Genomic DNA, 16,743 nt, shown 5'->3' on the forward strand with positions numbered 1-16,743 from the left:
GCCTGTGGGGTAACTGTTGTGCTTTGTAGTGAGATAGTGCTAGTTTAATTTTCCACATTGTGAATATTGTGATCATGTTCTGAGAGTTCATATAATCAAAATGAGGACAATTCCAATACTCACACCCACATAACCCAGACATCACTGAACAAGATGGCTAAATAGCTGTGTTATTTTATGAAGGCTGGAGAGACACATGCAACTAGATTAGGGAAGTCAATAAACCAAACAGAGTACTGCTCAGTATGCCAGAAGGAAGTTGGATCTGGTGGAGATGTGGATGTGAAAACACACAGAGACTGAATCTCAACTAACTAGCATGAGACAGGCAAGTACTTCTAAATCAATCAAAAGACTTTAATTTCCTAAAAAGACACCAGTGCTCAGTCAAAAGTAGTGGCTGCCGAATTATCTTAGCATACATAGCATGGAAACAAACACACATTACTGTATCCTTCCCGTGATTGCGCCATGAAATTGAATAAAGTAGTAAAATTACACATTCTGATTAAGAAGATGCAACTTAAATGTCCTGTGGGCCACTCATAGGGAAAACTTTGGTACACTTTGTGTTGGTCCCTTACACTGAATATAACATTATCAGAGTGAGCTCTTACTCGTTCTGTAAGGTCTTACTAGTGATCATGCTTTCTACTGTCTATCGAATGAAGCACTGAAATGCAGCAACTAAAAACTTCTTCCCCCTGGCTCTTTGGTACTTTTATTTTAAAAATGGAATATGAAATCATCTCTACCAACAACCATGTCCAAATAAAACTAGACATTGCTCAACTATCTGTATATTCATCAAACCAAATTGCAAAATGTAAATTTTGGGAGATTCCATTCAGTCTGTAAATTTCCTACCATAGAAAATGAAAAGATCTTACCTGTTAAATGTCCTCCACACCTTGTAGAGACAACTGCTAAAAAACAGATGTGGTGTGCTTAGCTGTGATACTGGGGCTTTCATAATGAAAGGTTTTTTTAATCACTTCTCTTGTTCTTCAAACCATGCAGCAGCACTTAATTAGATTTTTGACATTATAAAAGTAGAGGGAAGTATCTTCCTGCCTACAGCATGACTATCACTGTCGCCAGCCACAGAAAATAAGTTAGCAGATGGGTCTGCCATAAAATCATATTTTCTAAATATGGGACAAGAAGCACGTCCTTCTCTGTTCAGAAATGCATTGAAGATGAGGATGGAGAAAAGGGCTATAGTAAAACAGAGATTTACATGCAATTTCTCCAAAACAGATTAATGGTCTGTGAAGAGGCCACAATGATCCTAGAAAAAGATGAACTGACTATGCCTGAGTTGTTTGATGTTATAAAGAGGTTGCAATAAATAGTCATATAGCAAAAAATAAAACTAAAAAGACTCATTTTTTGGAAATAAGACTACTTTAGAACTCAAAAAATTGGTACAACCAGTGAGCAGCTGAGTTAAATAGGGTTTGGTCAATTTGTTTACTAAAACTCTAACTTATTCAGGCCTTGGCTGGGTAGATCAGTTGGTTAGAGTGTCATCCAGAGACACCAAGGTTGTGGGTTTGATCCCTGGTCAGGGCACATATAAGAGTCAACCAATGAATGTACAAATAAGTGGAAAACAAATCTGTACTTCTCTCTCTCTCCTTCCTCTCTCTAAAATCAATTTAAAATAGAAACTCTAACTTATTTGGAATCCAGTTTTGATTTCACAAGTTCAAATACTTCTGTGTTTTAAAACCATCTTCTCCAAGAGAGATTTAATTTATGATGGCATCCAATGTCCCAATGTGCTTCAGAGGGTTTAAGAATAATGGACATTTTAAATATGGATAGCCTACATGTTGAACTTACAGATGCAAAGGACCTTATTACCAAAGAGGTGGTTTACCAGAGCAAGCCTGTAATACAAAGTGAATAAACATTTTTGGAGAGCTGGAAACTAATTCCTACAAGTCTAAAAACCTCCTATTGCTAGTTAAGAAAAATCCCAACTACACTATGGTCAAATGCTTTTGTAGCAAGGACATATGGTTTGATGCCATCACATTGGCCTGACATCAGTATATGTGGACTGGATAAGAGTGGACCAGCAAGTCAGTGAAATTTGACCATTCAGTAAAAGAAAAGAGTGATATCCTAAAAGCTGTGAACAGTTCAAAGAAGTATTATTGGGAAAGAAATGAGAAGTAAAAATATCCAACTGTATCATGGGAAAGAAAAAAATATATTTTTCAATGATTTTTTTATTAAATATAGCTAATAACTGTTTTTGTATTATACTATCTAAAAATGTTATTTTGTGTCCTGAGAGCTTGGCTTTGAAAGTGAGAAAGAATGTTCTCTCTCTCTTTTCCCTACTAAGGGGCCCAAATTGTTAAGTCTATGTCTAGAGGTAGCCAACTATCAGGTTGGGGACCTAAGCAGCTCTCCTAAATTTAGGGATTTGCCTAAATTCAAATCCCTTCCTATCCATTGCCTTTGTAGTGCTGAAAATTACCATCTCAGTATTGCCATCTGCTACCACAGATTAGTGGGTTCATGACTGAAGGTGATTAACAGGGTCAGCCATTCACACCCCAAAACCTACTACTAGAATTAAAATAGAGGATCGGGAACGTGATGTTCTTCAACAGATACTGGTGCAACTTTCTCTACCATCTGCTCAAATGAAGCTTGCAATTATAATCCCTTTCTCTTCTCTGAGATATAATCTTCACCACCCAGAAGTATCTCCTCCGAATGTAATACTTGGCACTCCTCCCAAACTCCTGCTGATTTCACATTTCACTGCTCCAGTGCTCACTCTGTTTCCCTTCTTACTGACAGGACTCACTAAGGATAACTTAGAACCTCAATGGCTTCTTTGAGAAAACTTAAAATCTGAAATTGGCTCCTATGATCCCTTTCTTTTCTCACATAGCACTCAAACTCCCCGTAGTCACTCAAGCTTTAGGCCCCCTGCTCCATCAGGAGCTCTCAATAGATTCAGGGACCCCCCAAAACATCCACCCAAACTACAGAGGCTAATTGGAAACAGTCTGAATATTTTACTCACTTAGATGTGCTTTGGGGACACCTAGAGAGCTGTGGGGTGCCTCCTGAGCCCCTTTTCCAAAATTTAGTCCACAGCCTCCATATGATTACATCTCAAGGCAAATGAAAATTCTAAAAACCTCCTGAAAATACTGGTTTTTTTAAAAAAAGAAGCCCTTTAGCCTCATATTGAACAGATAACTGACTTGTTCCATCTGCCACATATACAATTGCATGAAAATATAAAGAGCAACAATGAGAACTAAGTCTTCAATGTACTAGTGACTTTTATGTTACTGTGTTAATGACTAACTTATAGCTAAAATTTTAGAATGAAAACCATAAAATCTCTATTTGCATCAGTCTATATGTTTATGTAATTATGTATCTACTAGAGGCCCGGTGCACGAATTTGTGCACCAGTGGGGTCCCTCGGCCTGGCCTGCAAGATCAGGCTGAAACCGGCAGTCTGACATCCCCTGAGGGGTCCTGGATTGCAAGAAGGCGCAGGGCAGGCTGAGGGACTCCACCTGTGCACAATCGGGGAGGGACCACGGCAGTGCTCCAGGGAGTGTCCAGTTTGTCTCGCTCAGTCCCAATTGGCTGTACCCCAGCAGCAAGCTAACCTACCAGTCTGAGCATCTGCCCCCTGGTGGTCAGTGCACATCATAGCGAGTGGTTGAGCAGCCTTAGCATATCATTAACATATTATGCTTTGATTGGTTGAATGGCCGAGTGGTTGGCCAGACACTTAGCATATTAGGCTTTTATTATATAGGACTAGAGGCCCGGTGCACAAAACTTTGTGCACTGGGGGGGGAGGGGGTAGTCCCTCAGCCCAGCTTGTGCCCTCTCACAGTCTGGGACCCCTCGGGGGATGACCATCTGCTGGCTGAGGCCTGCTCCCCAGGGAATTGGGCCTAAGCTGGCAATCAGACATCCCTCTGGCAGCCCGGCAGCCCTCGGGGGATGTCCACTTGCCAGTGTGGAGCAGACCTAAGCTTCAGTCAGACATCCTTAGCACTGCTGAGGAGGCAGGAGAGGCTCCCACCACCACCGCTGTACTGGCAGCCATCAGCCTGGCTTGTGGCTGAGCAGAGCTCCTCCATGTGGGAGCTCACTGACCACCAGAGGGCAGCTCCTTCATTGAGCGCCTGCCCCCTGGTGGTCAGTGTGTGTCATAGTGACCAGTCATTCCCAGTCTTTCTGCTAGGGTCAGTTTACATATTATCCTTTTACTATATAGGATAGAGGCCTGGTGCACGGGTGGGGGCCAGCTGGTTTGCCCTGAATGGTGTCCCGGATCAGGGTGGGGGTCCTGCTTGGGTGCCTGGCCAGCCTGGGTGAGGGGCTGATGGCTGTTTTCAGGCTGCCTGCACCCCCTTCAGGGTGGGGGTCCCCACTGGGTGCCTGGCCAGTCTGGATGAGGGGCTGAGGGCTGTTTTCAGGTGGGCCAAGCCTGCAACTGAAGCTCCCAGTCTCTCCTTTTTTTCTTTTTTTTTTTTATTCTGGGATTTATTTACCTTCTGAAATTGAAACTTTGTTGCGGCTCCAGCTCCGAGGCCAGCTGGCTGAAAGCAGGTTTCTGGGTTTGTTTAGCTTCTATAATTGCAACATTGTTGCTTAGACCCCGGCTGCAGCAGGCGGGAACCTTGGCTTCCTCCATCACTGGAGCAAGCAAGCCTCCTGTTCGCTTCAGCTGCCTGGCTGCCGGCCGCCATCTTGGTTGGCACTTAATTTGCATATTGCCCTGATTAGCCAATGGGAAGCATAGCGGAGGTATGGTTAATTACCATGTTTTTCTATTATTAGATAGGATGATATTTACCTATCTCCAGATGGTACGCCAAATTAATTTATGAAATCCCTTAAAAGAGGTCTATTCTAATTATTTTAGAGAAAAATGAGCATTTATATAAATAAAACATTCCTAAAATTCTCAGAAATATAGAAAGTAGGCCAAATGTTTTTCAAATTCACATTATTTTAGTAAATATTTGGTAACTATGACTAGTTTGATATCATTAATTAAATGAAAACAAGTATATCTTTATAGTTGTCATCATTAAATATAAACCAGGTATATTTCTTGATCCTGCCTGGTTTATTGACTAGTAAATAAGCTAATAGTAAATCTAATAGATGTTTAAGCTTATAAAAGTTATAGATTTAAACTAATAAAAAAGAGTCATCATTTTGAAAATCTTTATTTGAAAATAATTATGTTTTATTATATCTGCCTAAAAACAGTCTCCAAAATCTTTTTGGTGACTTCAAAACTCAGAGTTGTGCTAAGTATTAGATATTCACTAAAGAGCTAAGTCATTTCTACTAAAACAGTCATTATGAACATAAGTTGAAGTTTATATACTTGTGACTTATTTTTAAAAAGAAACTAAAGCTGTAAATCTGTTAATAAACATGCTCTTTTCTGACACCAAAAATAAAAAATTTAAAGAAGCATATACCTATAGTAGTTGTGAGATGGTATATATATTCATAAAAATTTCTAATCTGCTACAAAATGATTTATGACAGACAACTCATGATTGTCTACTTCCTGGTTTTCTCTGTATAATAAGAATTACTAAAGGTTAAAAATTATAATCAATACATGCAAATGAAAGTACTTGAAATAATAAGTGTGAATAAGAACAACTTTGTATGCAAGGAATGTAGGATGTGTTTTTGTTAAGAGAGAAAAAATAATTTTGTCCTAAAGTAACTGTTTAGAGATTGTTTAAAGGTTGCTCCAGGATGATAAAAAAAAAAGAAAGTATAGGACAAAAACCTGAATGGATATAGAAAATTATAAAAAATAGGGGGAAAATATAAAAATAAAAAGGTGGTCAAGGTGGCTAAGAGTAAATGGATTTATTTATAAGGTTTTAAAATGAGCTTTAATATCAACAGTGTACCTTTGCAAAACTAGGGTTTTCTCTCTTAAAATAACTAAACTTCTTGGGGTTTTAGTCTGCTCTTCATAAGAGATTGCAGAAGGTTTTTCTTTACTTTTTAAGTAATCCATCTAGGAAACGGATTCAGTCTTATCAGAATAATTTCCTGTGTTGACTTTATCATGTCTTCGATTATTTAAGAGAAAAATGTTCTCATTGTTTAAAGAGCAAAGGTATTTTTTAATCAAACATAACCTCCTGTATTTACCTTTAAAATCTTTTATTGTCACATTGGTTGAATAGATAACTAAGAATGTTTTCACAGTGACCTACGAACCTATTTAATCAAGTATTCCAACCTTTTGGGGTTTTTTTTCAGTGTTTTACCTTTTTTAAATTTTTATTTTATTTTTTATTTATTTCAAAGGAGGAAGGAGAGGAAGGAGAGGGAGGGAGGGAGAGAGAGAGAGAGAGAGAGAGAGAGAGAGAGAGAGAGAGAGATCAGTGATGAGAGAGAATCATTGACCAGCTGCCTCCCACTGGGGATGTGCCCCTGACCAGAATCAAACTCGGGACCCTTCAGCCCACAGGCCGACACTCGACCCACTGAGTCCAACCAGCCAGGGCCAACCAGCCAGGGCCAATCTTTTGATGTTTTTGACATATTTTGATATATTGCCTCCCCAAATTCAAATCCTAAATTCAGTCTTTATCTCAAGCTGACTTTGAAATTTCTCAGAGGCTTCCTGGCAAATCTCAATGGATCTGTTTGTTCACCTTCTAAAATGACAAATGTTAGAAAATAATTAGTTTATTTGATATGTTTAATCGTATGAAAAATCATTGTCAAATAAGAAACACTTAAAAGAAAAAATTAAGAAGAAATACTTAACCGCTCCTTGGTTATATTTGTATGGGTAAATGTTATTAATATAAATATTGCAGGAATTATATGGAATTCCGAGAAATATGTCAGTGACCTTGCTGTTCATGAATTGTCCTTATGCTGCCTTGCCTGAAAGTAGACAACAGTAGCATAATGCTATCAGTCATCATTCCAATTACTATTAAAAACGTTATATGTCATAGAAACAACCAAATTCTTAGTCAATTGCATTATTTTTATAATGAACTCTCCTCAGATCTTTAATCATGACCACCTTTGTCTTTTGTCATTCACTGTTTTATTCTGTTTCTTCTCTGAAGGCACTTGCATCAACTACAGGCCAAAATGCTCCACCTTCAACAAAAATGAACTGTTTCAGACCCCCATGGAAGAAAGGACTTTGCCAGGTAAACTGGGGTACAGACATTGTTTAAATAACTTAGATCATACAACTTAACTAAGTCGGGATTTACAAATATTCCAGTGAAGCCAATGGGTTCATGAAATTGCTAACCCAACATCAAGCAGAATAAGAATTAATCACCTAGGAGTATATGAATTGATGAAGAATGATTAGGATTTTTTTTATGGCTTTTGTTTGGAACATTGCTGGTTCTTTAATGTTCTATTTTCTGGATATAAGGAACCCCTTTCTCTTTTCTCTTAAGTTATCTACAAGTCATAACAACTTAGTAGATTATACATTTATAAACATAAATGAAACATTTATCTTTTCTCTCTGCCTGCTTCCTCCAGAATTCAGAAACTGTTATTAAGTACTAGAGGCCCGGTGCACAACATCATACACTGGAGGGGGGGGGGGTGGCGGGACAGGTCCCCTCAGCCCAGCCTGTACCCTTTAGCAGTCCGGGAGCCCTCAGGGGATATTGGACATCCTTAGCACTGCTGTGGAAGCAAGAGAGACTCCTGCCACCACTGCTGCGCTCACCAGCTGTGAGCCCGGCTTCTGGCTGAGTGGCACTCCCCCTGTGGGAGCGCACTGACCACCAGGGAGCAGCTCCTGCATTGAGCATCTGCCCCCTGGTGGTCATTGCGCGCATAATTGTGACGGGTCATTCTGCTTTTCGGTCGATTTGCATATTACTCTTTTATTATATAGGATTCTTATTTTCATGTCAATATCATTATTTATACAGAATCTATGCTCCCGGTATTAGGACAGGATTAGAAATATTAGTTACATAATGAAGGCTCCAACTGGTATGTCATATTTGAGAATGATGTTCATAGAATCAAATATGGTCAGACAGTTTTATGGAACTAAGGTTGACTTTATGGAGCTGATGCTTACAAAGCCCTCTTGGAAATAAATACCAGACTGGTACCTGATTCACAAGTAATTAAGGAAAGTTAATTCTTGTCAGGCTTAAGAACTTTCAAATATTTGGGGCACCATAAGAAGAAAGGAATTCACCCAAATCTATAGATACTGCAGATGAAGTGTGATGGCAAGTTCTTGGTTTGGCTTCCTAAAGAGGCTTTTACAAGTGCAATCTGAGATTCCGTATAAAAGTTCCAGCAAAGCAAACTTTAAAAGGCCTGCATGGTCAATTACTATTCATGCTGCCCTTATGTAAATAATCATGCCATATTAAGGGACCAGACTTACTTTGTAAACAAGAATAATCTTACTTTGATTATCTTTGATGAAAGAAGGACATGACTATAGAGAGATTTTATGTTCAGTAGCATACTATAACACACTTGTGTGGGTTATTAGATTCTAGTCTTGTTTTTTTTCTTTGAGGTTTTATTACCTACCTAAAAACTGGACAGAATCATGTCATCTTATACATTTTCTTGGTCTTTGTCAGATGCTCTATTCTTCTACCTTCATTCAATATCTGGTTACAACCCTCAAAAATGAACATCTTCAAATTTTCTCCCATCCTACTGACTTGGTGTGACTGAACACTGAGACCTGACTGCCCGGATGGTAGTCTTACAACTGCCCTTTTACCCAAGGACCTGAACAAGTCCTGCAAATTGAAGCTGGTTAACTTGAACTTCAAAGGACTGATCACCACAACAAATCATGTATGGGATGCCATCACCAAAGACATTCAAACTGTTACCATTGTAACTAGCTGATTAATATTAATAATAGAGGAGGCCAGACATTATAAGCATGGTCATCGGGGCAACTTCACCAGAAAGCTGCAAGCTTCATGCTCCTAAGGGGACCACCAGTCCATTCCCTGCAGATGGCTGGGGGAAGGGGAGAGGTGGATGCACACACAGTGAAAGGTGGGGGAGGGGGCAGGGAGAAAGTGCTTGCATATCAGTCTAACCTGGGAAAAAGATAATTGGCTGGGGAGGTAGGGAAGGGAGAGGAGGGCAGAGCCACTGCAAGCAAGTGAAATCCTGAAGGATGAATTGGTTTTAAGCTCCTAGCTATAACCCTGAGACAAAGAGTTCTCGCTCTATTACTTGCTCTTGCTTGTTTGCTCTTGTGCTCCTATTTCTCACTTGCCCTGTAACCATGTGGCTCTAGAAGACCGTGCAGACCCCACACACAATGGACTGCAGCTGGGGACACAAGCTAAGCTGGTCAGATGCTGGACTGGACTGTGCTTTAATATGGAGTGAAGACCTAGGCAGTGGCTTTAATCCTAGCTCTGCTGAAGACAAAACTGGACTTTTTCCATGGTGGAAGGAGGGAGATGGGACCTTGGAGGGGAACTCCCTTAATGTTACACCATCAATAACATTTCCATTATACCTCATTTTCATGTGGGGGCCTCAGGAAATTCTTGTTCCCACGGCACCCCAAGAGCTCCACTCTCACCGGTAACAGGTGGGGACACGAAGGATACCCCATCAGTAACAAAACTGAAAACCAGAAAGCCATCATCATCACTGCCATCCTCGTTCCACCACCGAAAAATGCTTTGAACCCCAGTGCTTAATCCTCTGGACTGAGAAATTGCGTTTACAGTCTGCTCCAACCATTAATCTTTGTTTTCTCTCATTCTAATATATGTTCCTTTTTCCTTCGAGGATTGCTCATTTCCCAATTTCTAACCCGGGCCTTCTCTCCATAGCAATCAACCCAGTACCTTGTTTGTGAAACATCTTAGCAAGTTTCAAATGGGGAAAATGACGGGATTAACAGCCCACCAAAGTGGCATGCAAATTACTTTAAACTAAACATATCTGAACTATCAGCAGCCACAAAATCATTATCTACATTTAAGGAAAGCCTCCCCAAAGTACAGTTACCAATAACCCTTCTTGAGGGAGTTTCCTGTTCCCGAGAAGATTGGACCTTCACATTGGGAAGTGAGAATGCAACTACCCATTAGCATACAACAACCAATAGAAACTTCCATACTTTCCCATTAAAGTCCTCCCTTTTGTTTGTTAAATTGGTATATAAACTTTTACACCTGTATATTCAGCAACTTACTCAGTACTAAGCATTCCCACAATAATAAACTTTTCTCCTATTAAGCTGTGTATTGTGAATTAATTCACAGACCCCACATAGAGACCTACGTGAGTAGAGGATGTTTTTCTCCTAACACAGACATCCATAATTGTTGTCTAAAATTGCAAGTCAACAAATGGGGAAGTACATTATAAGCATACGCCCTATGGTTATGAGGGTAACCAGTAGACACACTCAAAAAATAGTTACAAAAGATTTTCTTGGGGGAATTGGAATTGGATCAGAAGGGAGAGGTGGAACATGCCCCTTGTGTTTCATCATAAACCTTTCCGGAGTATCTGATTTCTCGATGTGCACATAATTACTTTGATTAAAAAGAAAATAAAAGAATGGATACAGAGGAGAACCACTGCAATGACTGAGGACAAGGTGTTCACACCTTTACGTATTTCACTGGACAGTTTATTCCTCACTGTCCCTTTTCCCTTCAAAGGATGTAGCACAAAACTGTGAGTGCAAAACACATCCCCAAGGGCTCACATCTGGGCCAGGGCCCCAGTAGATTATTCAGGGGCTGTGGAAATTAAGACTTCAAATGCGGGACCAAATGTTAAGTGGATATTCAACTGCAAATGTGTCTGCTTTGCATTCCCTCAGGACCATGGTATTCATGTGCTAATCAGAACTCTCCAAAACAATGTTGCTCATTAGTAGCTAAAATCAGTACAAATTGTTAATGCAGAGAAAATTCCAGAAACCAAGAGCAAACACACTTCCCTACCACCTCCAAATCTGTTATGCCTTTCCTTGAACTATCAAAGGATGTGTACACACGATAAATCTGAGATTGCAAAGCTTCACCTCCACACACGAAGCTCTCAGCAGCCTTCATTAGCCTCTAGAGCAGCGGTTCTCAACCTGTGGGTCGAGACCCCTTTGGCAGTCAAACGACCCTTTCACAGGGGTCGCCTAAGACCATCCTGCATATCAGATTACGATTCATAACAGTAGCAACATTACAGTTATGAAGTAGCAACGAAAATAATTTTATGGTTGGGTCACAACATGAGGAACTGTATTTAAAGGGCCAGAAGGTTGAGAACCACTGCCCTAGAGCCTGGGTGAACTGTAAGCACTGCCCTATTTCATGCATGTGTGGGTTTTTTTCAAAAAAAATGCTAAAACTGAAGGATCTATCCCGGAGGGCCCCAAATTTTCTAGGTTTGTGGTGCCCTCGGTGTCTCAGTAATTCTTTCCTAGCATCCCAGGCCAAAAGAAGTAACTAACAATTCAGTTTACTAAGTAGTTAGGTCTCATGCATTTTAACACACTTGTGTTTTATTTACTAACTTAATAGCCAATTGAAAAAATAATGCACATAAATGGAAAGAAAAACAGTATTTCATGCTTAACCACAGCCACTTACTACTGGGATGTGTGATTGATCAGGTGCAGGTATTGTTGGGCACTGCCACCCTCATTTCCTGGTAGAAATAGTTGGTCATTGCATCTGGTCCTGATGTCAGCCATGGCATCATTCTGTCTGGTTTCATGAAGCTGTGGTCAGTAGGGTCATTCAGCTTTCATCACCTGGGGGCTGAAACACAGCCGAGGTCAAGATATCTTTAGCCCTGGCCAGTGTTTCCAAGTGGTTAGAGCATCAGCCCACCCACCGAAGGGTCTCAGTTGATTCTCAGTCAATAAAAGGTGCCCCAGCCCTGGTTGGGATGTGTGCAGGAGGCAATCAATTGATGTGTCTCTCTCACATACATGTTTCTCTCCTTTCTCTTTGTCTCTCTATCCCCTCCCTTCCACTGTCTCTAAAAATTATTGGAAAAAATATCCTCTGGTGAGAATTAACCAAAACAATTTTTTAAAGATGTTATCATTAGTTTGCTTGAAACTCTGTTGCTTTAATCAACAGAACTGGGGCTTTATTCTTTTTTTAATTTAAATTCTTTATTTAAAGTATTACATAAGTCTCCTTTTTCCCCCATTGACCTCTCCCTGGCAACCCACAGCCCCCAGCACGTGCCCTCACTCCCCCTCCCCCCGCCTCATCTATGTCCTTTGGTTTTGCTCATATGCATGCATACAAGTCCTTCGGTTCTCTTACCCCCTCACCCGCCACCTTTCCTCATAGGTTGGACAATCTGTTCCATGCTTCTATGACTCTGGTTCCATTTTGGTTCCTCAGTTTATGTTGTTCATTATATTCCACAAATGAGCGAGATCATGTGATATTTATCTTTCTCTGACTGGCTTATTTCACTTAGCATAATGCTCTCCAGTTCCAACCATGCTGTTGCAAATGGGAAAAATTCCTTCTTTTTTATAGCAGCGTAGTATTCCATTATGTAGATGTACCACCATTTTTTAATCCACTCATCTGCTGAAGGGCACTTAGGCTGTTTCCAAATCTTACCTATGGTAAATTGTGCTGCTATTAACATAGGGGTGCATATATCCTTTCTGATTGGTGTTTCTAGTTTCTTGGGATATATTCCTAGAAGTGGGATCACTGGATCAAATGGGAGTCCCATTTTTATTTTTTTGAGGAAACGCCATACTGTTCTCCACAATGGCTGCACCAGTCTGCATTCCCACCAGCAGTGCACGAGTGTTCCCTTTTCTCTGCATCCTCTCCAGCACTTGTCCTTTGTTGATTTGTTGATGATAGCCATTCTGACAGGTTTAAGATGGTACCTCATTGTTGTTTTGATTTGCATCTCTCAGATGATTAGTGACTTTGAGCGTGTTTTCATATGTCTCTTGGCCTTCTGTATGTCTTCTTTGGAAAAGTGTCTATTTAGGTCACTTGCCCATTTTTTGATTGGATTGTTTATTTCATTTTGTTAAGTTGTATGAGTTCCCTGTAAATGTTGGAGATTAAACCCTTATCAGAGATAACATTGGCAAATATGTTCTCCCGTGCAGTGGGCCTTCTTGTTTTGTTGATGGTTTCCTTTGCTGGGCAGAAGCTTTTTATTTTGATGTAGTCCCATTTGTTGTTTATTTTCTCCTTAGTTTCCAATGCCCTAGGAGCTGTATCAGCAAAGATAGTGCCATGACAAATGTCTGCTATTTTGCTGCCTATGGCTTCTTCTAGGATTTTTATGGTTTCCTGTCTTACATTTAAGTCCTTTATCCATTTTGAGTTTATTTTTGTGTATGGTATAAGTTGGTGGTCTGGTTTTTTTCTTTTCTTTTCTTTTCTTTTTTTTTTTTTTGCAGGTATCTGTCCAATTTTTCCAATACCATTTATTGAAGAAACTATCTTGACTCCATTGTATGCTCTTGCCTCCTTTGTCAAATATTAATTGAGCATAATGGCTTGGGTCGATTTCTGAGTTCTCTGTTCTGTTCCATTGATCTATATATCTGTTCTTGTGCCAGTACCAGGCAGTTTTGAGAATAGTGGCTTTGTAATATAGCTTGTGATTCCTCCAACTTTGTTCTTCTTTCTCAAGATTGCTGCAGCTATTTGGGATTTTTTTTTATTATTCCAGATGAATTTTTGGAGAGTTTGTTCTAGGTCTTTGAAGTATGCTCTTGGTGTTTTAATGGGGTTGTATTGAATCTATAGATTGCTTTGGGTAGTATGGACATTTTAATGATGTTGATTCTACCAATCCATGAACACAGTTTATGTCTTCCTCTATCTCGTTTGTTTATGTCTTCCTTTATTTCTTCTTTCAGTGTCTTGTAATTTTCTGAGTACAGGTCCTTTACCTCCTTGGTTAAATTTATTCCTAGGTATCTTAATTTTTTTGTTGCAATGGTAAATAGGATTTTTTTTTAAGTCTCTCTTTCTGTGAGTTCATTATTGGTGTATAAAAAAGCCATAGATTTCTGGGTATTAATTTTGTATCCTGCTACATTGCCAAATTCATTTATTAGTTCTAGTAGCCTTTTGATGGAGCCTTTAGGATTTTCTATGTACAATATCATGTCATCTGGGAATAATGACAGTTTTACTTCTTCTTTTTCTATTTGGGTGGCTTTTATTTCTTCTTCTTGTCTGATTGCTATCACTTCCAGTATTATGTCAAACAGGAGTGGTGAGAGTGGGCATCCCTGTCTTGTTCCTGTTCTTAGGGGAAATGGTTTTAGTTTTTGCCCATTGAGTATGATGCTGACTGTAGGTTTGTCATATAAGGCTTTTATTATATTGAGATATGATCCCTCTATTCCCACTTTGCTGAGAGTTTTTATCAGGAATGGGTGTTGGATTTTGTCAAATGCCTTTTCTGCATTGATTGATATGATTATGTGATTTATGTCTCTCAACTTGTTTATGTGATGTATCACAGTTATTGATTTGAGAATATTATACCAGCCTTGAATCCCTGGAATAAATACCACTTGGTCATGGTGTATGCTGTAATGTAATGCTGGTTCCAATTTGCTAGAATTTTGTTGAGGATTTTAGCATCTATGTTCATCAGGGATAATGGCCCGTAATTCTTTCTTTGTGGTGTCTTTATCTGGTTTGGGGATTAGGGTAATGCTGGCTTCATAGAAAGAGCTTGGAAGTGTTCCTTCCTCTTGAATTTTTGGAATAGTCTGAGGATAGGTTTTAGTTCTTTGAATGTTTGGTAAAACTCCCCTGTGAAGCCATCTAGCCCCGGGCTTTTGTTTGCTGGAAGCTTTTTGATGACTGCTTCAATTTCCTTCTTAGTTATCGGCCTATTGAGATTTTTATTCTTCTTGATTGAGTTTTGGAAGGTCATATTTTTCTAGGAATATATCCATTTCCTCTAGGTTGTTTAGTTTGTTGGAGTAGCCTTAGGCTTTATTCTTAAGACAGTTTGGCCCGGACCAGAACCTGGTGCTTTAAGGGCTTAATGATTAAGGGGGTGGACGTGCAATGTGTACAAAGGTGGAAGGGTCTGGTTGAAAAGAAGCAAGTGAGTCATGGTGCTATTGGACTGGACAAAGCTAGATTGAATTAAGAAAAAAATTATATCAAAGACATGAAGTTCCTGTGCAGTTACAATGGGAAATATCCAGGGGAAAATGAGTAATTCTTAGCAGTGGCTTAGAATTCATACTTAAACACCATCATCTTAAGGGAAAAGGGAAGGCAGATGCAGGCCTATTCAGGGAGAATAAATGATTTTTAAGACAGAGGAATGGTCCCTTAGAAGAGATGGGAGGTATGATAGTTTGTGACAAAGTTTGATGGGTATAGAGCTGACTTTTAGTCTCCTCTCCTATGAAACCATCTTCCCTGGTTGATGAAACCCCCAGGGAGGGAATTGACAGCAAGTGAGTTCCTTTTGAAGAATCTTTCTTTGGGTGGATAAGGGAAGTTCAGAGAGAGGCCTCTCCCCACATTTGCTATTTCTCAAGTTCTTACAGCTCAATGAAACTGAGGGTCCTTACGACTTTAAACAAATTTAGCTTTGAATCATAACTATAGGAACCACATCTCTCTTTTTCTCTACACCCCTATAGATCTAGCTTCTCCCCTGGATAATCAGCAACCCCCAACAATAGAAGACAACAGCCTGAACCTGACTTATGGTCACAAGGTCCAGATCTCTGGCAGGCTAAAGATAGCATCTTGACCTAAATTATGTTTCAGCCCAAGAGCCATAAGGTAGAAAGACCCCCTGGCTACCTTTCTATGAAACCCAGACAGAGGGCCACCACAAAAGACCTCAGAGCTGTCCTCAAGACCTGCAGACATTATTTATTACCCTTACCTCGCCTCTAACCAATCAGCTCCCAGCACAATCCTGAGCCCCTAACCCACAGCATTTTGTGATTTTTGCACTATATAATCTGTAACCTACATGCCCTTGGGGAGGCGGGTCTTTCAGACCATTAGCTTGCCCGTACTCCAGATTGGCCAATTCTCTAATAAATCTCCTTTCTGTACTAAAAACACCTGCTTCAACATTTCTTCTGGGCCAGTGCACACAGGCAAACAAATTCAAATATTGGGGTCCAGTAACATCAATAATTAATATGTCAAAGTGGCACATTTGGGGGTAACATGTCCTAAATTCCTACAGTCATATTTTGGAGTGGCACATTTTGCTACCCTTCAGCAGCTACCTCAGAAAACACAGCCTGGCAAAAAGATATCATCAAATGAAATTCGTTGCAACCATATTGAAATTGTGGACTCTCTCAAGCTAGTAACTTATGAGATAAGTAAATCATGAGGTGCCTGACAGATATCAAGTTCCCCCCACAAATTTCACAGTACTCCACAGCCTCCCTCTGAATGTATTGTGATGTCCATGTACCTTAGCACTCAGTTTGGGAATTATAGACCTACCCCAAGACAAAGTTGAGGGCAGACATAGGTTCCTCAAAAGTTGGGAATGTGGTATTAGGTGGCAGATGATGGGAACTGAGGGACTTCACCTTAATACCAAGTAATCAGGAATTTCCAAAAATCTATACATCTGAATTTTAATGTTATTAGCAGAAGACTATTACTGCAAAAATTACTGAAGCATTCAAAATGCTTTTGTTCCAGAAAGTAAGACATATTAAACATC

Source organism: Myotis lucifugus, unplaced genomic scaffold (assembly GCF_000147115.1).
Source record: "Myotis lucifugus unplaced genomic scaffold, Myoluc2.0 scaffold_26, whole genome shotgun sequence".
In the NCBI taxonomy this organism is placed as follows: Eukaryota; Metazoa; Chordata; class Mammalia; order Chiroptera; family Vespertilionidae; genus Myotis; species Myotis lucifugus.